Genomic DNA, 24,421 nt, shown 5'->3' with positions numbered 1-24,421 from the left:
TAATTCACATACTGTTTTAAAATGTAATTATGATGTCTTTACTAAACTGTCTTGTAGCCTGTAAATATTTGTCACTTGCATGGTTTAATAAAATGCTGATTGGCCAGTAGCCAGGCAGGAAGTATAGGTGGGGCAACCAGAACAGGAGAATTATGGGAATTTATAATTAATGTAGACCACTTTGGGACTGAATGACTGTGGAAACAGGCAGGACAGAAGCCTCTGTCAACAACTGGCACAAACATGAAAAATCTCATCCACATAAAGCCTGAGAGAGCTTGGGAAGTGATTATAGACATAAGTGAACAGAGTTAAGCGTGATTTCTTGGTACCAGCATTTTCTCAGGTGGGCTTTCTTTTGCTAGACGCAAGTGTGTCTCATTTTAGAGAAGCTTCCTCACTCAGCTTTAGCTGCAAAACCTTGCAGCTCTTTTAAGAGACCTTGATAGAAAACACTTAAATGGGGTTTATGAATAGCTGACAACATGCTTCTTGGTGATGGCAGGGACCCTGAAACTCTAGAGTTGTGGCAATAAATATGGTTCCTACTAGTATCTCTGCCATGAAGCTAGACGCTCCAAAAGCTAAGGAATGTGGTGGATACAGTATCATTTAATCCTAGCTATATGGTTTAGCGAATTAAAGACTCATGTGGTCAATATATATATATATATATATATATATATATATATATATATATAAATTAAAGATAGATTTAGATTTTAAAAAAAACAGACTCTAAATGGTTTACAGTGTGTTTAAAATATATGTATGTTTGGGAGAGAAAAGAAAGAGGATAAAGTTCTTAAAAGAGAGATAGAGAGAAAGAGTAATTGGGTGTGGTGGCACACACCTTTAATCCCAGAACTTGGGAGGCATAGGCAGGTGGATCTCTGTTAATTCAAGGATAGCTGGTCTACAGAGTGAGTTCCAGGACAGCCAAAGATTATACAGAGAAACCTTGTCTCAGAAAACCAAAAATTAAAAAGACAAAAATAGAATTTAACATAAAGCCAAATAAGATGGAAAATACACAGAGAGTCAGGATACTGTATGTCACTGTGTTGTCTTTGAATTGTTTGAATGCTGAGGAAGAAGCAGCAGCTGCTAAAGACATTTGATTATAAATGCTGCTGAATTAATCCAGCATATATATTTTGAAAATGCCTGGACTTTAAAATTTATGTTAAAAGATATGTTACTTTGGAGAAGAGGTTTTGTTTTTGTTTCCACAAGAAATGAGAAGCTGTGGATTCATTCTGGGTTAAGAAAAATCAGATTTGATCAAGGAAGACCCCATGAGAAATCTCCAATATGAGCAGATGGCCCAGATGTCTGAGTTCTACATCCAGAACAGTTCAAAGACTGCTGCCTGGCATGATCAAACCACAAAGACTATTCCAGTCAGGACTTGATCATAATTCTAAATTTTCATTAGGTCCTCATAAGATTATCAGCACCCCCAATCAGCAGAAAGTAGCCTGGAAAACTATGTCCACATTCCCCCCAAAAATGGATTATGGATGTTTAGAGTGTTGATTACAAGTTGCTATGGATAATGGTCAAGGAAAAAGCTAAACAAAGAAGACTATAATCAGTTTGTTTTGTTTTGAAAAAAAGAGGGAGAATGCTGTGGAACAATTGTCTTTTACCCTGTAAACATTTGTTGCTTTTACTGTTTTTGGTTGAGTCTGGAGTCATCACCCCGACACAGAGGAAGCAAGATGAGAATGCATTGCTAAAAAAAGGTACCAAGCCACATGGCTAACAGAGACAAGAATTATGGGTTAATGTAAGCTATAAAAGTTAGTAAGAGCAGGTAATTAGGCCAACCAGTTTATAATTAATATATACCTCTGTGTGTTTCCTTCAGACTGAATGGCTGTGAGGCCAGGTGGGACAGAAAACCTCTGTCATCATTTTTTTGCTAAAGATTTGTAAAACATTAGTAACATGAAGGTAAATTACTATTTTATAGGAACAGAACTTTATTACTGACAAACGACTTTATGGATTAAATTCTAAAGAAGTATTAAATACTGATTTATGTACTAAGATATTTTATAAGCTTGTATACAAGAGTTATGATAAACTGAAAAAATCATATACAAATACTTTTCCCTAATGTATTAAAACCAAAATATATTCAGTTTCACTGTTCAATAAATTAATTAGATCTCAGACTTATTAAATGAAATTCAGCTTGACAATTTTTAAAAATATTAACAAGTATAAATTAAATATAATTAAATTAAAAAAACATACAAAATTTTAAAATGTTATAGTGTAGTAGAAATGTCTCTTAGATTGTCAAGCGATTCAGATCAAGCCCAAGATCAAGCCCATTATTAAACAAATACTAATATATTCACAAAGTGATATTGTTTACTTTGAATCACATGAGAATTAAAGGTTTGAACTTTCAGAACACTCAAAATACAGATATAAATTGCTTTCCCCATATACTATTAACATACAATACTTTGTTAGTCAAAACCTTGACAATAATATATACAGGCCAACATGGCATACTTTGCATGCTGCATGGACTGTAGATGATGCAATGTAGTCAAAAATAACAAGAGTCCGATTTTTTGAAAATATGAGAATTTTTCTAATGGTTCCCAGCCAATGACAGCATTGCAACTGTATATTGGGCACCTACCTAAGCATTTGAGCTTACTATGGTAGACGAAGGGGTGTATATCAAGTTGTTACAGAAACAGATTAATTTCAGGTAATTTTATGGCATTATCTTTGCTTACATTTTTGTTGACTGTGAGCTGCCCTGTGAATTCTGTGTCTATAGGTATTCTTGGACAATTTTTATAATTTTGTGATAAAAATGTACATCTTATGGTTGAAAATAAAAAGTATTGCCTATATGTGGTTAAGACATACCTAGATGTTTTTAATTTTAAAAATATTTCTAGGCTTTGTACTCACTTTCACAATGTCATGGTGTTCCCACCAAAAATAAGTTGATGAAAACAATCTACCCAAGTGCCCTGGAATAAAATCCACCCTGTTCAGAGGCCATCTTCATCTCTTCTGGGTTAATTTTCCTTTTCTGTCAAAAAAAATTATAAAAATTCTACTACTCATATATAGAAACAAAACTTTTTTGACCATAAGAAGGGAGTAAGGACTTTTACTGTTGGTGGTTGGCACTTTTCCTCTGACTTATGATCATGCTCTGTGTTTAATTACTTGCTCACAATTCCAATCTTCGTTTCATCACTAAAACTCAGGTAATTAGAAATAAATTAAAAGAGAGAAAATTACAACAGCAATAAGAGGGCTTCCTTGAAATGACTGACAATGGGAAATTGTTAGCGAGAAGATCATAAATCAGGAGGCTAAATTATGTGCTATAATTTATAAGAACCCATTATGTTCTAGATACTATACACACATTGTACCTTATATCCAATTTGTAAGAATGTGCCCTCTTATTGCCATTTGCAGTTCTAAAATGTTCATTAATATGTGTGTGTGAGTGTGTGTGTGTATGTGTGTGTGTGTGTGTGTGTGTGTGTGTGTGTGTGTGTTATTGGACAAAAAGTTCCATGAAACTTATCTGGATGTTAGAGAACAATTCTTGGGACAAGCTTCTCTCCTTCCAAAAAGGGACATCCAGTTTGGAGCAAGAATCATTACCTGTCGAACTACCTCACTCATTTTTCTCATTACCATTTTGAAAGTGAAAAACTTATATCTGTTGTTCTGTGATGCTAAGCACCTTGACCAAGAGGTGACAGTAAAGATTCAAGAAAATCCTTCCTGTTCTCATCCCCACCCATCCTCAGTTCACCCATAAAATCTTCTCTTTCTCCTTCCCAGGGATATCTAACTATGCTCCACCACCCACTATTCCCCTACCCTACTTAGCCTTTGTCGTTACTTAGCAGCAAATGGATAGAGGAAAAGAATACTGGAAAAGTCAACTGGAATTGGGGGCATTTGTGAGGTTCTGTGGAAACCTAATGCAGTAAAAACTCCGTGGAATCTATGAGAGTTACTCTGTGAAGACTCTTAGTGGTGGAGTCCCTGAAGCCTGAACCATCTATCTTCTACACCAGGCACAGCATGCAGAAGTGGGACTCAGACATCAACCCAATAATAAAACCTTTGATTTACAATCTTGTCCTGCCTGGGACATTTGGTGGATTGATGGTGGCACAGAACTTCTGGGAGTGGCCATTTAATGACTGGCCCAACATGTGGTCCATGCCACAAGAGAGAGACCACATCTGACACTATCTGGATAGCCAGGAATCAGAGATTGAACAGGCCAGAGACCCAGGGTAGAACAAACACGAATGAAAAAAAAAGTCAATGAAATGATTATTAATGATATTCTGCTATACTTATAGATGAGTGTATAACCCAGTTTTCATCAGAGAGGCCTCATCTAACAACTGATGTAAGTAGATGTAGACACTCACAGTCAAACATGAGGAAGAGCTCAGGGAACTCCATAGAAAAGGCGGAGAAAGTATTATATGAGCTGGAAGGATCAAGGATACTACAAGAACAGGGCCCAGTGAATCAACTTAGCAGGGCTCATTTGGAAGCACAGATACTGCAGTGACAACCACATCATGAGCCATTTATGGGTCTGAGCTAGGTCCTCTGAATGTTATGGTTGTATGTGGCTGGGTTCTTCTGTGTGACTCCTAACAGTTGGAGTGGGGGTGTCTCTGACACTTTTCCCTGCTCTTGGGATCCTTTTCTTCCTGTTGGGATGCTTCTTCTTGCCTTAATATGAGGGTCTGTTTCTAGTGTTATTGTAATGTTATGCCATGTTGGGTTGAAATCCCTGGGAGGCCTGATCATTTTTCAAAAGCAAAAGGAGGAGGAGCAAATCTGAGGGAGAATGGAGGTAGTGGGCAGGCAGACAGAAGTGGAGGGGTGGGAAACTGCAGTCACAATGTAATGTATGAGAGAATAATAATTTAAAAAGATTCAAGAAAATATAATTTGACTTCAAATATGTTTCTGCAATAATCAATAAATTGAATGGTACAGATATTTTATCCACAGAGAAATATTCACATATACTTACTGGAACCACATTCATTGTTATGACTTTGCAACTGCTTTAGACACACTTATAATATTAAAACAGAAAATAGATAAAACATTTTACAAAATTGCACACAAAGTCTCACCATTCCACATGAGGATGTTTTCTGCAGATACGTTTCTAAACAACTGTAGTTTTGTTGGTTTGTATTCTCCAAGGTTAAAAGTGATGAGGGTGAGCAGTTTAAAAATATAATAAACAGCATGAAGAGAATTTGATTATGTTGTTCACTATCCTGAACTTGCAAATGTTTTGTAACACAGTTAAGAGTGGCTTCACGTGTACAGAGAATACACAGCAAAAGACAACGTCTGATACAAACATACTGCTTGACCCTCACAGCATCACTCAAGTATGTACAAAGTCCCCAGTCATATGCTTTTCAAATGCTAGTGGTTCATGGTCCTGGGTATAATACATTAAATCAGTCCTTTGCTCTTATACAGTCTTACAGATTTGGACAGTTTTATAACAAAAATTCATGATGACTTTTACTCAAGACAGCAATAAGCTATGACAAGATTATGGGTCATTTCTAACCACTATGTATATGATTAAAGGAATCTGAGTAGAGTGAAATAGAAAGCCTTTTTTCCATTAGTACTCCTAAAGCTCAGTTAGTTACAAACCTTTGGAGTAGCGTATACATGAAATTTCAAGTGAAAATAGTAACATTTTGAACATCATTATGTTGGATCCACTATGAAAAAATTAAAGAAATCTTAATTTCAATGGGAGAATGTTAGGCGGTTTCATGTTCCTGCCCTGAGAAAGAGGTAATTATGGAAGAACTACAAACTATTTTATAAAATTATCCTCTATTTTTACAAATGACAAGGAATACAACTCACAGAAAGTTATTTTTATTATTCAAAAGGATAATTTCTGTTGTGATTATATTTATTTTAAAAAAGATGTATCAATCACAAGTATATATTATACTCTTTGAGAGATAATTGGCCTCAAAACACATATGGAGCCAACCAAGGGTGACGTTAAACTCTTCCTGATCTTCATATTTCCGTCCAAAATACTAGGATTACAGATGTGTGCCAAGAACCCAAGAATAAAATTTTACATCACCTTTACTACTTTTGATTTAAAACTGTTTCAGAGCAATATTAATAGGAATATTTAGGCACTGCCAATATAGCGTAATGGGAGAGCACTTGCCTTTGAGCCACACCATCAGAAACTACAACGGGAGTACTTTGCATCAGTTCTACTTCAAAGCTACTAATATCACAGAGAAAATTCCCTTGGAATGAACTCTGGGGATATATTGTTTATGAGCCACAACGGAAGGATATAGCAGGAGGGTTTCAGCTCTCTTTTGAAACAAAGGAAATCGTTAGCATTAAAATTAATGACAGAAGTACTGTGGCATTTAAACATAAGAGACATGGGGCTGTCATTTTCAGGTGGGCTTTAGGAGCTTCACAGTGGAAAACTCATCAAATTTCTGGGCCTTCTCTAGCTCTCTTGTTATTTTACATAATTGAGGTGGACTCAGAAGCATCTTCATTTGGGCAAAAACTACCGGACTGATACCAACATTTTCTAAAGCTTTATAACTGATATTTAATTTGGAACTGACCCTATTTGGGATCTGAGACTACAAAATATTACCTCTGAACCTGTTTTCTAAAGAAATGCACTTATAAAATGTGTTGCTCATGTAACCGCTGGTTAAAATATTTCTAATCCGTAATTTGTGTTCCAGGCATTGAGCTAACAGAAACAGGAAAGTATTCAAGAATATTTCCACCTTCAAAGAGGTAGAAATTCAATTCAGGGGGAAAAGAAGGCAAAAATAAAATACTTTTTTGTGACTCGTCACATGGAAATTACTGAGATGCTTTACGAGAGATATAAGATTATGTACAAAACCTCCCCAAATTTACCCAGGGACTCAGGAATAAATTACAATAGTTTTGACTGAAGAGATGGAGAGAGTGACCCTAAGCTAAGCTTAGGAAAGTGAAGAGTCACCACTTTGTTCCCAACACAGAGAACAATACAAACACTGGAAGGATTGGTCAATGATTTATATTCAGGTAGTACAAGCAGTTCATACTAAACAGAGCAAGAGTTAAGAGTATCATCCAAGTAGTCAGTGTCCACCAGATACTGTCTTAGAGGAGAACACCTGCGCAATGGAACATGAGCTTACCTGCAAGGAACTTCAGCTAAAAAAAAAAAAAAACTTCTACATTTGCAAGGGCTAGCACACAAATATCATAAGAAAACATATGGAGTGTCTTTGTGCAAAAATTCTAATATCAAAAACAAACAAACAAAAACCAAATTCACAAAAAGTACTATAATTACAAACTGTAAGGCAATCAAATAAACAGGAGCTCTAATTTCAATATCTAATTTCAACTCATTACTTCTACTCAGTATTATCTTTAGATAAGATTAGCATTGTTTTTATGATATTTGTCTACTTGGATTTACCTTGCATAGTTCCATATACTTTAAAGTCATCAAAGCTGAATATTCATATTTTGTTTTCATAACATTTTATTTTATTCAGTTGTTTATTATTTTAAACAAAGTATTATATATTTGTGAAGACATTCTGTGACATTTCTGTACTATTCAGAACCCATTCCCATTTTATGATGTATACTTAGATAATTCAAGACTTATGTATATAATATTAATGCAGTTTTTTTATAAAAATCACATGCTTTTAATATAGTACTGAGGTAGAGGTTTAAATGTGTGTGTGTGTGTGTGTGTGTGTGTGTGTGTGTGTGTGTGTTTGGTTACTTAATGTAATTGTGTACATCATGTATGTCACACAAAACTCCTGATCCCAGCACCATCTTTTCATACGAACAGAGTGATGGACGAAGAATTCTAAGTGAAGAGCTGTGAAATAGTTTTGAACTGTCGAATTTAAATATTTTAAATTAGGTACTTCTCATATATTTGAGTAGTTACAAATTTAAAATACTGAAATATTCTATTTTACTTTATCTTAATCACAAATCATATTTTAAAAGAATTTAACCTTGATACTTCCTTCTTTTGACAGTATTATCTGTTTTAAGATGGAGAAAAATCATTTACTAATTTTATCAATATAATTCATTGCGTTCTAATGGATGGCTCATTTTCCCTCACTACCTCACTGTCGTATTCTATTCTTTACTCCTTCAGTCTCTCTTGCTTAGCTTTCTCTCAGTCAAAGAATCCTGACTTGCAATTTTTACAAAGTGTACTCTCTCATGTCCACTTCAGCGATTATGGTCCATATTTTACTTCAGATATCATGTTAATCAATGATTTAACTTCTTTCCTGTTAAAATGGTATCTCTTATAATTTTCTCTCCTTTATCTCTCTTTGCATTTAATACTCTTTTTCTGCAAATCACATTATATCTCTATCTTTTAAACTACCAATGATCATAGAAAAATGTAGGTTAAATAAAACTTAGAAGGACTGAGGTCCCAACCATTTTTCTCTAAGTAACTACAACATTGGAAAAGCAATTATATTCTATTTTTATTTCATTTCTATTTGTATTAAGTTGAAACCAGATGATTTTTTAGCTTGCTATAAAAGCCTCAGATTTTCTGCATTTAATTTTTGGTGAACTAATCAGACAGTCATTTTCTGTTCAATGTTCATCCCAAACTAAATGGCTTATGTCTTAATCTATGCCAGGAAATGTTCCAAGTGTGGGGAAGAAGCACCTGCCTTGTGATTTTGATTGCTCTGTTTATCTGAGATTCAGGACAGTTACTCTGACATCTCTCAGGGGAGATAACTTAGCAGAATTTGACATCATAGCTAAGTTTTATTAAAGCAAATTTGATAATTGGATTGTGTTTGAATTTTCAGTTTGTTTTGATATCAACGCTGCTATGAATTGACTTTTGAATACTCACTATAAATTCAGCTTTATGTATAGTGAGATTTTGTTTGTAGACAGATCAGCATGAAGGCCACTAAGGTTAAAGGCAGTCCTGCAGATGGACTCTGACTCCAGAAGGAATAAAGTCATATATGAAGCAGAAGAGACATCGCAAGTACAAAATCATAAAACAAAGGCCCAGATATGAGGTAGTGAGAACTTGGCTGATTGCAAATGAGGAACAGAGGCCACCCCAGCAATCAACCCCACAGTCAACTTGATCTTAGCCTTCTAGATTTCAGAACTGTACAGGTGGCTCAGGCTATGCGATTCTTACCTTCTGCACAGAGAACACTTTAACGTGAACTGAAAAAGATTACAGTCACAGTCCATAGTTTCCATAAACACAAAAACAACACTACCACATTTAAAGAGCTTTAGTTCACCAGACCTGAAACACATAGTGGCAATTTGTATAACAATCGTTCTTAAATCAGTCCCCTTTTGTTGTTCAGTTTTAGTGACCTCTTATACTGCTTGCTGATCCAATGTAGCTGCATAATCCACATGTTTTTACTTTTCTCACTTCGATTCACTTTTGGTGAGAAGTATGGGGCAATGTGTCTCTATGTATTCCAGACTGCCTTGAACTCACTATATAATGCAAGCTGTCCTTCAACTCATAACCTACACATCTGAGCCTCACAATGAAGGTAGGTATACCTAATAATGCTAAGTACTATGATTTTAACTTTAATTAGTAATAGCATCCAGTTTTTGGATGGATATATATATATATATGTGATTTTTGTTAATAGAAATCTGAAACTCAAATCTAATTCATTTTCCCCTAATGGTTTCTCTATTCTATGGGTCTTTTCTTCCTGTGGTTACTATTACAAGTAAAGGTAAACTTATTTAATTTACTATGTTAAGTCATGGTCATCTTTGAGTCATTACTCTTTCACTACCCAACCTGAAACAGTTCTAATCTTGGCACATTCCACATTCTACATACCACAGTTTAGATACCCATCACTTCTGTCTCATGAAACGAGTATTACATTCCAGATTGTTCCACATATCTTTCTTTCCAATGGAACAAGACATTTCTATATTTCAATTCTGACACTACAACAGTTTACTGACACCAGAAAAATAATGTTTACGTATTTTAATGAGGATTGTCAGATGCCTCATGACCTGCCCAGGACTTGATTTTTCTAACCCAATCTGGCAGGCTCTTTTTCTAGTTCTCCTTGAAGTCATGCTGAAACACTTTTGTGTAGAGTAGGGGCGACTACAGGAAGTGTAGTAGTAATAATGGCATGCATATTAATTACATTCTTTGGGCTAGGAACTACACAAAAGACACATATCTCCCCCACAACACCAAATCTCGGGACTGGAGAGATGGCTCAATGGTTGAAAGAACTGGCTTTTCTTCCAGAGGATTGGCTTGTGTACAAACGCCCACTTAGTGACTCACAACCCTCTCTAATGCCAGTTTCCAGGGCACCTGATATTCTCCTCTCATGGCTTATCTATGCTCTGAACAGGCAAGTCGATTGTACATAGATATTCACTGCAATCAAAGCACTCATACATATAAAAATGGGTTTAAAAATGCAAAGTCTCCAAAATAATTGTAAGATAACATTGTAAGTAAACTTGTCTTTGAACTAAAATTGTATTACAGTATGATTCTATACTAAAATTCAAACTTGGAATCCACTCTATTAAAATGTAGGCGATCACGCCCATGAACTTTCCTACCTGTGTGCCTCAAAGGTTATTTCTAAAGCCCTCCATACTATTGCACCTTTAACTCATATGTAATGGCAAAGGTTTCAACCTGGAAAAAAATCCCATGAATAAGAGCCTTCTATAATTCATCCCCTTAACAAATAAATTCTTAGATCTTCTTCCTAAATGATCCCATGGTGGAAAAGAATACTACTTGATCTATCTATCTATCTATCTATCTATCTATCTATCTATCTATTATCTATCTACTTAATATATATTAAACAAATAGCATATTATAAACACATGTTTATGTATATATACAAATCTAGATCAAAAACATTTATTCATTTTTGAATTGCTTAATATTGAAAACTTACCCTGATTTTGTGTTATATATCTTCTTGATTTATATTCTTCTCCCTCGATATTCTTTAATGAACATGTATTAGTAGTTAATACTCTCTCAAAAGCTAGACAAAACATCTTTATCCATGCAAAATTGCTTTGAAGATAATGATAAGGAAAACAATCAAGCAGCTGCAAGTTGGACTGCTATTGGAATCTCTCAGAACCATTTCTGGCCATTTTGTTCATTAAAAATAAATACACATAATGTCAAATCTTGTAACTTGATACTGGTATAAATGAGTAGCTATTCTAAGTAACTTAAATAACCCTGTGGCTGATACGCATTGAATTTATGTTCACTGTAGCTCCTAAGCTCTCTCCTTTCTCTTTCTTTCTTAGTTGTCTGCATGTCTCTCCCCTCTCCCTCCCCTTCTTCCTTCCTCCTTCCAAAGATGCTGCAGTACACAAACCACAAAATGTGTCCTTCCATAGTTAAAAAAAATGGGGTCTGGAAGCTGTGGCATGTTTTTTGTCACAGCTTAATTGTCAGCACTAACATGGTTTATAAAAGTTTAATATTCCATGGAATGAATTATTGAGGTGAAGTGTTGTTAAATGTTTAACTTAGACTACTTCATGCTGCCGGGCAGTGGTGGCGCACGCCTTTAATCCCAGCACTTGGGAGGCAGAGGCAGGCGGATCTCTGTGAGTTTGAGATCAGCCTGGTCTACAAGAGCTAGTTCCAGGACAGGTTCCAAAACCACAGAGAAACCCTGTCTCGAAAAACCAAAAAAATAGACTACTTCATGCTGAAAAAGTTTCCTTCTAAAGTAAGAAAAAAGTATGGATTTTAAACCTTTTTAAAGTCAAAGCAAAACTATAGTAATCAAAAGGGATAAAATCTTTAAGATAAAATAAAGACAATCATATAAAATAGGGTTTGAATAGTATGTTGGAAGTATGTCAAATTGCTGCTAAATATAACAATGGAATGTCACAATAAAGAAATTTTCTTTTCTTTTAAATTTATTTAATTTTTATTTTATGTGTTTTTGATAGAAAGGTATCAGATTCCCTATAACTGAAGTTACAGACAGTTGTTAGCTGCCATGTGGGTGCTGGGAATTGAACCCAGGTTCTCTGGAAGAACAGTCAGTACTCTAAACTGCTGAGCCATCTCTCCAGCCTCCAGGAATTTTCTTTTTCAAAAAAATCTAATGTATTCTTTATCAGGGATAGTCCTAAAATGTAACCATAACAGAACATCATGAAGATTTAGGTAAATAAAAAAGTCAAAAGCATGCATTAATAAAAATAATACTATATGGATACTCTCAAGAAAACTAGACAAAAAGTTAAACAATAATAAGCATCTTTCCTTCATTTGAATTCTATTAGGTAAGCTATTAGGATAGCAAAATTTGTTTCCTTCCTTATTCTATTTGTTTAGAATATATTCGTCCTCCATTGACTTTGAAGTGGTAAAACTATGTTTAAAACTAAGAAGCTTGTTTTTTGATCCATTCGCTCAGCCTGTATATCTTTGACTCCATAATTGAGGAAGTTATCGCCTCACCAGTAGGCCTGCCTAAAGAGTGGAGTGGGGAAGTCCACAGGGCCACAACCCTAAGAAAGAACTGCACGCAAATAAGGAATGCTGGAAGTGGGAGAAATAGTCTTCTTCAGGAAAGAACACAGCAATACTAAACTGTCAACCCAATAAACACTATATAAGTAACATGATGTAGACTGCATAGACTATATTTAGGAATGTATCAGTATTACATTTGTGAAATTTATGAAAAAAGAGGCAAGACATTTGAAACAGAGAAAGGAGAAGTATATGGAATAGTTTGGAGGTAGGATCTAAAGGGAAAATATTGTAACTATATTATAATCTCAAAACTTGAAGAAAAGTCTAAAAATATCATTAGTTTAAGTAAGGGAGCAAATTGTTAAGAACAAAATGAAGATGTATCCATCACATTGCATTTATGCATACTTTTCACGTATTGACCTTATTAACTCTAGCACCTCTATGATATAGGGAGACCTTCCCTTCTGACAACCGGGAAGCATAATAGAAACATTAGGAACTTGCCTGTGATTACACACTATTCAACTCCCGGTGGTCGAGAAATAAGACAAACAATAGCCAAGTTATTCAAATTGGTTAAACTGACAACCTTAAAAGCTTCTGTTCAGTAAGGATCTACTGACACTTCTCACTAACATAATAAATTCATCATGGCTTACAGGGTTTTTCCTCAAAAATTATGTTACAAAGATGCTGTGGTTTTCTTCCTGGGTGCCCACTCTTGCTCTCTCTCCAGCTTTCTGAAAGCGGTGTCTTGAAACCAGCCAACATACATTATCTTGGGATAGATTATCCCCGAGTCAGAATTGAAAACAAATGCTAGCTTGGTAACAGTAAGTAGGAGCTTTATGTTAGTCCCTGAACACAAACCTAGCCATGAGAAACTGTGAGGTGATGAGTGTTTCTTACTTAATCCAAAGCCTTCATTATTAGGAAAGTACTATAAACTAAGGTATGAAATAGAAAGATATATTTTTTGCAATAAAAAACAAAAACAGCACAACAATTATTCTGGTTGGACTTTACAAGATGATTGACACATGTTACCTTCTAAGGTGACAGAGCAAAGATTACTTTGTTGTTGTGGGTTTTTTTTTTTTTGTATTTTGAGAAAGGGTTTCTCTGTAGCTCTGGAGCCTGTCCTGGAACTAGCTCTTGTAGACCAGGCTGGCCTTGAACTCACAGAGATCCGCCTGCCTCTGTCTCTGGAGTCCTAGGATTAAAGGCGTGCGCCACTACCGCCTGACTGACAAAGCAAAGATTTAAAAACAAAAACAAACAAACAAACAAACAAATCTCATTACTTTCTTCTGAAGGCCACAACCACTTCAGTATTTTATTGAGTCTAGCCAAACAAGATGAGAACTATTTATGCAGAAAATGTATTAGACTTCAGGTAAGAAATACATTAATCTGAGGTGCTTGTGTTTATACTCCTTCTGTTACCCAACCATACTGTGTCTGTATTGTACATGCATTAGAAAGAAGAAAATTTGTGGGCCAGTTGGCAGGGACAAGGTATCACTATGTAGTTCTGGTTGGTCCTAGAAGTTGCTTTGAAGACCATACTGGTTTTGAACTCACAGAGGTCCTTTTGTCTCTCCCCACTGAATGTTCGGATTAAAGACATAAACCACCATATCCAGTGAAACAAAAACATTTGCTGATGCAAGTTTGCTCATTCGGTTGGACATGCTTTCAGTTAAAGACTAACAAACAGGAAAACTAACAGCTCATTTTTCTGAGTCTATTGTCAGCTTATTGTCCTCCTTTCTGCCCTTTTCTTCTTTTCTCTTTACTAATATTTCTATTTTTGCTTGTTTCTGCCTCCCTTTGCACCCCCCTTCCTTACACACATATCAGTTCAAAAACGCAATAAAATTTATAACTTATCAGAGGGACTTGACAAAGGAACACACAGAGAACTGTTCCAGTGCCACTGAAGATATTTGGTTCTGTTATCTATCCTTAAGGCACTCCTGCGTCACAATTAAAAAAAAAAAAGCAATGGGGGAACTTATTTCAAACTAATTTCAGTGTGGCAACCAAAGCGACTGACTCTAGAGTGTTGCCATTTTTGCTTTTCATCACGCAGGTTATAGATATTAAGATAATTATCTTCATCTCTATCACAACTTAAAATGACCTACGCTTATTTACAGCTTTAAAGATGACTGAGTGAGGGCAAGGCCATGTCTGGCAACTAAGTTGCCAGAAGATATTTATCTTCAAATATAAAGTAGAAAGAAAGATGGGGATACAACATGGAAGTAGAGTTCTTGCAGAGGATGCAAGGCAAAGGTTTAAAACACAGTATTGTGTGGAGAATGGGGAAAGGACAATTTCAGGTCAGTTTGAATTCTCGGTCACAGCATCAAAAAGAAATTAAGGTTGATTCTGAACAAATGAAACTTGCGTCTTCCTTCTTGTCTCATAGAGTGGCTGTCATGGCCACTTTGCTAGTCTTTGAAAGTGTATGCGCTACCACCCCAGAGACAGTCAGGTTAACATCGACAACATAAGTGAAGAGGCTTGTGCCCTTTGGGCTGAAGAGTTAGGTGCTCAGGACAGTACTGTGTGAATATATTTCCTCCATGGAAATGTATCCATTGCAGTTATTCATATAGTCAGTAGAAATACACAAACATCGGCAAACCCAATAAGTAATTTGACAGATTGAATATAAAGTAAAGGATCCCAGGATGGCAAATTACCTTTGGCTATGTAAAAGTAAAGAAAGTCTCTACAGAACTGCCATGTCTGTATAACATTATGTGTCATTATGGGTCTAATATTATTCATGGAATGATGATTTCATATAAATTATTGAGTATTTTTTACTTCCTTCTTTTCTCAAGGGAATGAATTTTATCAACAGAAAATGGAGAAACATGTGTCTGATTAAGGAACTATCTAAAACAATTCTCTCCCGTATCCACAGTGGAAATCTGAGACACGCTCATGCAATTCAGTGGGGAAATCTAGTACTGGGCCCATGGGTATGCACTGAGTTTTTCACTGTCATGTTTGTGACAGTGTACTTGGTTCAAGATTTTCTTAACAGAAGCTCAACTGTTTAGGAGACTTTCACTCGCAGAGATGATTCAAAATGTGTCAGTTGATATTTGCCTTAGAAGCTAGTATATCTGGTTCAGAGAAGAAGTTTTCAAGTGAAGTCTTAGAGTCAAGTAACCTGGAAAATTTAAAAATATTTGGAGCAGCTGCATTTGGCTACCATGACCTATGTGCACACTAGCTCCCCTACACATATGTCTATTTAAATCTACTGTTCTTTATGACTAGAGTTGTATATGTAGTTGGGAGAGGCTGCTTATTCCTTTCCTGGAAGCCCTGGCTCAAAATAATTACACAGAAACTATATTATATAAATCACTTCTTGGCCAATCACTTAAGTATATTGCTAGCTAGCTCTTATATCTTAAATTAACTCATTTCTATTATTTTATATTCTGCATTGAGGTTTGTGGCATACTGGCAAGGTTCTGGCTCTCAGCTTGTCTTTTTCTCCTCTGGTTGCTTCATGGCTTCTCACTGACTCTGCCCACTTTCTCCTAGCATTCAGTTTAATTTTACCTTAGTTTTCCCACCTAGCTCTATTCTGCTAAGCCACTGGTCGAAACAACTTTATTCATTAACCAATAAAAGCAATACATATACAGAAGGACTTCCCACATCATTTCAAGTTCAGAATATTGTGATGATCCATATACAAACACTTGGCAACTAGCTTACTATTTCTTTTATACATTGTTTTCTTTACAGGTCAAATAAAACAAAATGGGATCATTCCATTCCAAGACAAAAAGACTTACTTTCTGTATAAATCATTCATTTCTACACACATGTGGACATATGCATTCATATTTCACTTTTTGCAGCATCCAATATTTCTCTCCGAGTCTGAAAGTTTTGGTTGTTTCATGGTAGTCTGTGATCTAGACACCTTTTAATTATGATTTGAACTGAAACTCCTTACAAGTTTATGCCCAACACTTGTTAAAAGATTATGAATCTGGATTACCCAAGGAAGGAAGGGCAATATCTATGCTTGCCGCATCTACCCTGAACAACACTACTTATGCCTGGATGTCTTCTTCTTTTTAACCTCTGCAATTAACAGACACACTGCAAATAGGAAAAACCTCCAGGTGTACAGCAGTCAGAGGGATGCAGTAGATCCATTTTAGCTTTCATTTTCAGACTCAAACAGAGGAAAATGAACCCACCTGTGATATACCCACAGCAAGTGAATACCGAGGCAGAAAGACACAGATATTATCAAGGTGTAGAACACTCTAATATGCATAGAGACGCTATCCCAACTGAAAAGCAAGTGACTCCTTATGCCTTCTATAATATAGTGGAGAAAGCAAATACTCTAGCTATGGGGTTAGTGAGGATTCTGGATATGAAGTTTGAAATGTGTATACATACAGATATAAAGAATTTTGAAAGTTAGTAATTAATAATACGAGCAAGACAATTTCAATATACCTAGTGATATTTTCTACTGATCGGGAGACAAATAATTACTTTTCTAAATCTTTGGGAAAATATACAACACTAATAGCCACAGATCTTCATAATATGTTGTTTAGTTACTTTATCTGTAAGAAAGGGTACAGAATTATTATTTTATAGGATGTATTTATTTATTCTTTGCAGTTTTTAAGTATCTCTCTTTTAACCAAGCATATTAATGCACACCTGCAATCCCATCACTTGGGTATTGGAAGTTCACGTCAGTGTCAATAAACAACACACACACATGCACACACACACACATGAATTAGAAAAAAATGTGCCATGATGGACATAAATCATATACTCATAATGGCCATAACAATGGGGATTTCTAATAAGTCAATGAAAGAAAAAAGACTGATAGTCTCTTTCACTGATGAACACTTTCTCCTGACCTGACCACCAGTATAGCCCCACATGTTCAAAGAGAGGTTTTATCCAGAGGGTTGTCATGCAACATCCTGGCCTTCCAGCCACCTGAAATGGTCACATAAGCCTACTCAATCCTCCTTGATGGAGTAAATTACAAAAATCTAGTGCCACCTTCTCTTAGCACTATTTAGAATGATGGTAGGGCCGCCATAGCAACAACAATGACTGGCACAACACTGACCCTTGACACCTATGAAGCTTCTTATCACATTATATAAAACTCATCTAAACATTTTTACAGCCGTGTATCAAGGTATGTGTTTTACCAATAACAACTGCTTCTATGTTTGGTATCTTAACTAGTGTTCCATAGCTAGTTATATTGAAATTAAGAACTGGATCTACAAATCCTAGAGTTAGAGTACCCACATGACCACATATACTTCCTACTAACAAGCATGCCATTCTACATAGTTCTGAGTTTATTGCAGTCACTCTGTGAGTATCTGCAGGTGAAGACAGTGTTCTCCAATTCATCTTTGGTCACTGATACATATGTCAGTTTTGGTTAGACATTTGGTTCTAATCTAAAGCCCAAGATAATGAAAGCAGTTATTAGTTTGACAGCTCCTCCATCACAACAGAAATGTATGTTAATTATGTAAATCGATGCAGTTAATATTTAGAAAGCTGTAGAACACTGGTTCACAAGTATAAGTAGACAGAAACCATGTAAGCATCTGAATGGCAGAAGCTTTTAATGTATCTAGTCTGGAAGAAAGCAAAACCAGAGCTCAGAGAAAGAGGAAGTTATACTCATTTTCTGGGCTATTTTTGGGGAGTGTTTCATTCAGATGTTCTCTGAATAGCATTTACCAACCATGCTGTATTATAATATTATTTTCAATATATTATATTCATAGAAGACTATAGTGACAAGACTTACTACTTCAATTAATGAAATTAATTAGAGTATATTTGGCAAATAGTCAACATAATTAGGCTCAGTTGAATATAACTACTTTTTTAGCCACTAAAATAAATAACAGAATAAATTTCTTGAAGTTGCTTTTAAGATAAGTACATTAGCAGTCACTTGCTACATCTCAAAAGAGATAATGAGAAAAAAATTAAGATATTTCCCATAGCTATAATTTCATTTTCTTATACTATATTTTGATTACTAAGATTACATTCTGGTAATAGATCTAAGCATGACCTGAAGGAATATTTAAACAACAATAATGCCTTTCAATGTTTTGGAACAAAGGTTTGATTAAATAAAAACAATGATAGACCAAGAGAGTTGAGACCCAAGTTCACTCTGAAGGATATAAGTCCTTGATTACCAACAAAAGTAAAGCCTTTTTTCCAGAAGTACTTTCAAAGTAGCTTCATTGAGTATGCATGTATGCATGTATCTCCCACCAGTAGATAGCCAACACAAAATAAACTAAATGACACTTTTGGAAGGTTTTGTCTTACAGTACTTTGTTTTGGTATTTTTTCCTTCTTACAGGTCTTTTGCTTATATGTTATGGTTTCTGTTTTGCTTTTATAGATTTTCTCTGAATGTGAATTTGGGTGCCTCAGCATCTTTGTGTGTGTTTCTTTTGCTTTGTTTTTATGGGTTTTATCTGTGTGTGGATTTGTGTGTCTCAGCATCTATGTGTGTTTCTCGTGCTTTCTCTTCTGCTCCTTTTAAAATGCTCATTTATTTGTTTTCATCTTCATTTATCTTACCATTCTCATTATTATTTTAAATGCCTGTTTATATTCTATCGATGGATAGAAGTGTCTGCATTTGGGTGAGTGGGGGTGTGTGGAGGATCTGAGAAGAGCTTGCGAATGCGAACTCTAATCAGAATACAGGGCATGGAAAAAAATCTGTTTTCAATAAAACATAATAATTAAAAAGCTTTAAATGCAGTTATGAAAAAGCAAATGTGTTTTTTTTTTTTTTGCTTTAGAGGCTACATTTCAGTAAAAATTGAGCTACAACACATGAAGGTGAACTAAATGGCTTTCTCTTGAATTGAGAAATTTATTTATTAAAAGTACCGATCACATCATGTAAACAGTGGCACTTGTCACGTGTGTTATGGAAAACATGACAAGCAGCTGTAGCATGAGAGTGAGTGAGGGGATTAGACAGAGCAGACATAGTAGTTTGTTTTTAGTATCTTCTGTAATGGTTCTGTGTGAGAGGGACCTTGCATGGTGAGAGGGTGAGAGGCCTCACAGTGGGGTAGTTGGTGAGAGAAAAATACTCCATGCATACAGAATTTGTGGAGAGTTTACTGAGAAGGGAGAGGGAGGAAGAGAGGAAGGGAGGAAGGGAGGGAGGGAGGGAGGGAGGGAGGGAGGGAGGAAGGCAGGAAGGGAGGAAGGCAGGAAGGGAGGGAGGGAGGGAGGGAGGAAGGGAGGGAGGGAGGGAGGAAGGCAGGGAGGGAGCGAGAGAGAAGCAAAAACTGGTTACTTCTTCAGAACAACAGTAGGAAAGGAGAGCAGGAATGGGTGGAGCTTGTATCTTAAGGGGAGCTATTGCACCTGGATACAGATTACACAAGTAGTGGCAATCATAGGACCTTGGGCTGACCGGGGTACTGCTTGAGTTCATCCTGCCAGGTGTCAGACCAGCATAATGCCTGAATCCTACCATCTTCAGTAAAAACAGAGGATCCTGACTGGTCCTCCCTTCACTTTTTATATCTGTTAGGTTTCAAACCTGGCACAAAGCTCAGGTGCCTATTAACATATCAAAACAGAACCAGGTTCTCCCAACATCCCTTGATTCCTACCTATTGCAGGGTCAGCCTGACTGGCAAACCTTGTCCCCTACTCTGAACTCTCCAGCCCAGGTATTTGACTGGGCTTCCTTCCCCCATTTCCTTTGCCCCCATACAACTCTGCCAGTCTCGTGATCCAAGCAAGCCACTCTTGGCCAAATCCTCCCCTCCGGTTGCTTCCTCTCTCTTTCCTGACATGGCCTAGCTCAGTCTGGCCCATGCTCTCTCTGGACTCTCCCAGATGTTTTTGCCTCTGCCCCTGGCTTTGCTCTCCCTCCTACCAACAACACCTTCTCCTCCCCCTAGGAGAAGTTAAGTCCTCCTTATTTTATTCATTTATTTATTTACTCATTTATTTATTTATTCATTCATTCATTCACTGTGTTCCAGTCAAATGAACTTTACATTTCCTCATTTAACATGTTCAATAAAGATGCCATAATCTACATAAAAATATCAAAATGTACTTTTTCATGTCAATACTATAAACCTTGTGTTTATGGCAGGAAATTAAAATTTTATTTTCCCCACCTTGGGAGACTTCTATGCAAACGTTTCATTCTTCCTCACCCAGTAACACTTTGTTTACACAAAGGCCCACTGCCCTATTCTAGAATTTGTTAGTCTGGAGTAGTGGCCTCTACCACAGTCCAGTAACTGCATGCTTAATCAGACTAGTCAACTGTATAAGGTTGTGAGGTCAGACTCCAGCCAATGGGGAAAAGGTATAGCTGCCACCTGAGTTAGAATCAAAACCAAATTCACATTCTGTCTCTGTGTGTTCATCTCCAAAGCACACCCTCTTGATCAAAAGTAAAGTTTGCCCTCCCCAGACACCTCAGTTGGAGTGGTGGTCCCTTTCTTTTTAATACTGAATGTATTTCTGATATCTAAAATGACGATTTTAATAATACATAATGATAAAAGCTGCTGCTACCAATAGAATATATTTTAGCAAATTCATACGAAAGCTAAGTCTCAGAAGCATTGCCTCTGAGATCATAAAGGTGGAACCTTCAGGTACTGGTTTAGAAGTCTTAGAGGAAGAATGTGTGCTTGTTTCTCATCCCCCTCTGGGCCAGCTCTCAGACCCAGGCTCTTTATTTTGTAGTACGTATGGGTACATTTGAATTTGAGAACACTTTAGAATTTGTACACCTAAGTAATCTTGTGCAAGAAAATTTCCAAGACTAAATAATATATCTTAAAGAATTTTCTCAGAATATATTACAGAGTTGTGAGTAAACCTAGCAGTTTCAGAAATAGAAGTGCTAGGAGCTTTTTGTTTGTTTTGTTTCTTAGTCTTATGAGGCTCTTAGGATACAAACAGGGAAAAGAGAGAAAAGGTGGAATGTACCAAAAGAACTGTGCTGGCTCGAATTGATTATACCTCCCATTGATCAAGGCTGACTCCATGATAACAAACAGAAAATATCAAAGAGACCAGAGGGCTGTTTCATACCACAGAATGTTGCTAATTTTTATATCATTTTCATCTTAAAATGTGTTAATTATTAATGAATTGCTTGCTTATTAAAAGCTTCAAAGAACTGAGATTTTTTTTTATTTTTTAACCCAGGCATTATAGTCAGTCATGATTTTGCTGATGAATCTATTTACATTTATAAAGACATAAGAGAAAGTTCCTGAAAGGGACATTCTATGTGCAGACTTAGCTGCCACCAAACAAAGGCCATGCTGTCAGATGCCTCTGAGCCCTGTAACAGAGTTTTCCCTCTTTGTTTTAATCTTGCCACTTAAGGTGTCCACTGATGTATATGAGAAGCACCTTAATTTATGATTTTCTCTTTGTTTCTGCTAAAACAATGAACTATTATCACTTTAGAAAGTGAATTCAGAACAAGCTAAATCCGTGTTTCTGAGCAATTGTTGCTCATAGTTTGCTTCAGAGTAAATCATCTTTTATCATTTTTTACTTTTTATTTTTTATCTTTTCTTGAGTGTTCTGTTTTCTCATTCACAAAGAACTCCTTAGATATTTGGATGAAGAAGCCCTTAAGGAGATTGGGAAAGGTGAGATTAGTTTTTTTATTCAGTGTGGCTAGGTTGGGTTATGTTTGGCCAAATATCAGAACTTAGAAATTGTTTCTGAATGGTATTAATTTTTAACCAGCAGACACCAAGTCTTCAACCGTGGGGGAATAATCTTCACCTAGATGAAGATAAAGGCTTTGAGTGTCCAGAAGAACATGGTTGTCTCCCTAATATTTCAATGGAAACCAGAACATGAATCAGCAGTCTACTGTCCTGTGGAATCTAGACAAGCCTGCTACAAAACACTTATCAGGCTGGCCAGCTGGACAAACTGTTAGTTCTATGGCAGCCCCCAAAACGATAGTGTCCTAAAAAGGACTCTACTAAGGTAAAAGTATTGCTGTTGGGTAAACAGAAGCTTAAGAGTATGTTTCTGTTTATCAGAAAGCCATTTCCCATCTTTCCACTCCCTATCCCCCACCACCACTGACTGACTGTCATAAAATTCATTTGCTTTCCTGCCGTGTTCTGTTCTCTCTGCTCTCCAACAAACAGCCATGGCAGTTTGGTCCTCAAATAACCCTTTCTTTCTGCCCATGGTGTTTTCCAGTTCAGTGGTTTCGCTATTTCACTGCACCATTGCTTATAATAATGTCGGACTTGCTGACTCCCACAGAACGGAAGCCAAGGAGGCAAGCATATCGTTTTCTTTCCCTTTATGCATATATGCATATCTATTTAAAAACTGAAAATATTCCTCATTTGATTTTCAAATAAGACAGAGAACTTGGTCTATATAATTTTTCACTTCTTAATTTACACTAATAATTACAACTATGTATCCTTGAATCCAGTTAGACATCATGATTCCTTTCTACGTCACTATCATAAAGCTAAAGTAGCTTTTTTTGAAAGAAGGCAAAATATTTAAGCTTATTTTTGTGGGACTCAGACAGCTTGGCCACATGGGTCCATAACAACTTGGCCACACGGTTGCCATGAAACTTAATAAAAACCAGCTAAAAAGCAGGCCTGAGTTAAAGTTTACTGGCAGGCAACAATGGGTTCCAGGGAAAGCCATAAACTGATACTGTCAGGGAGGGCCAGCATCTAAAGGAAAGTACCCAACATTCTAAACATTAAATAAGATGACAGAAGGTCAATAAATGCCACTAAGTCACATATTCCCATTTTGAAAAGACCCCTAGATAAATGTCAGCTAATTAGGGTCCTGAATCATGAAAATCCCCTCACCTAAACCTCTACTATGAAACCCTACTGCAACTGGGTTGGGCACTTTCTAGTCTCAACTGCTGCTTATAATTGAGAATCCAAGCTTAAGCTTGAATGAAGGCTCTTTGCTTCTATTTACAAGTGCGAACCTCATGGTGGCTTTTGGAGAGTCCCATGATCTGGACATTGTAATTTTCTTTTGAAAAAAATGATCATCTTTTTATTTTATTCATTATTTGTGTGTGTGTGTGTGTGTGTGTGTGTGTGTGTGTGTGTGTGTTTGTGTGTGTGTGTATGTGTGTGTGGGTGTGTATAAGTACATGGAAACTCAGGAACAAACACAGGTCATCAGACTGACTGGGCAAGCTCTTTTTCCCATTGGCCTCTCACCTGCCGCATCAAATAAATTTTCTACTTCCTTCCACATTGGAGGAACTTAAATAAGACAGAATGTAAAAGGGAGTGAAACAACAGGGAGTTTTAAAACAAGATGTTTACAAGGAGGTAAAATAAGGTTGTTCTAAAAAGAGGTGAAACACTACATCCTATAGAGAAGCTAATTAAGACAAGAAAACAAAGAACTCAGATTCTTGAAGTCCCTAAGTTTGACTATATTCACTAGACCCTTCCAGCCAAGAATGTATGAACATTAAAGTTAACTATATTAAAACTAAAACCTTCCTTTTCACTTAGACAGAAAAGGGGAGGTGATGTGGGATTCCCCTCTAAAGCTGTGAATACCATTGGTTAATAAAGAAGCTGTTTTGGGCCTGTAATAGGGTAGAACAGATATAGGTGGGGAAAACTAAACTGAATGCTGGGAGAAAGAAGGCAG

General features: G+C 36.3%; 1 protein-coding gene across 5 annotated transcripts in view; it reads right to left on the bottom strand.

Annotated features, from left to right (window-relative positions):
• Positions 1-24,421, bottom strand: part of Mdga2 (MAM domain containing glycosylphosphatidylinositol anchor 2) — a 716,330-nt gene that overhangs the window by 284,089 nt on the left and 407,820 nt on the right. The gene's annotated exons all lie outside the window — the stretch shown is intronic.

This window comes from Microtus pennsylvanicus, chromosome 14 (genome assembly GCF_037038515.1).
Source record: "Microtus pennsylvanicus isolate mMicPen1 chromosome 14, mMicPen1.hap1, whole genome shotgun sequence".
In the NCBI taxonomy this organism is placed as follows: Eukaryota; Metazoa; Chordata; class Mammalia; order Rodentia; family Cricetidae; genus Microtus; species Microtus pennsylvanicus.
This window is presented reverse-complemented; position numbering and strand designations above follow the sequence as displayed.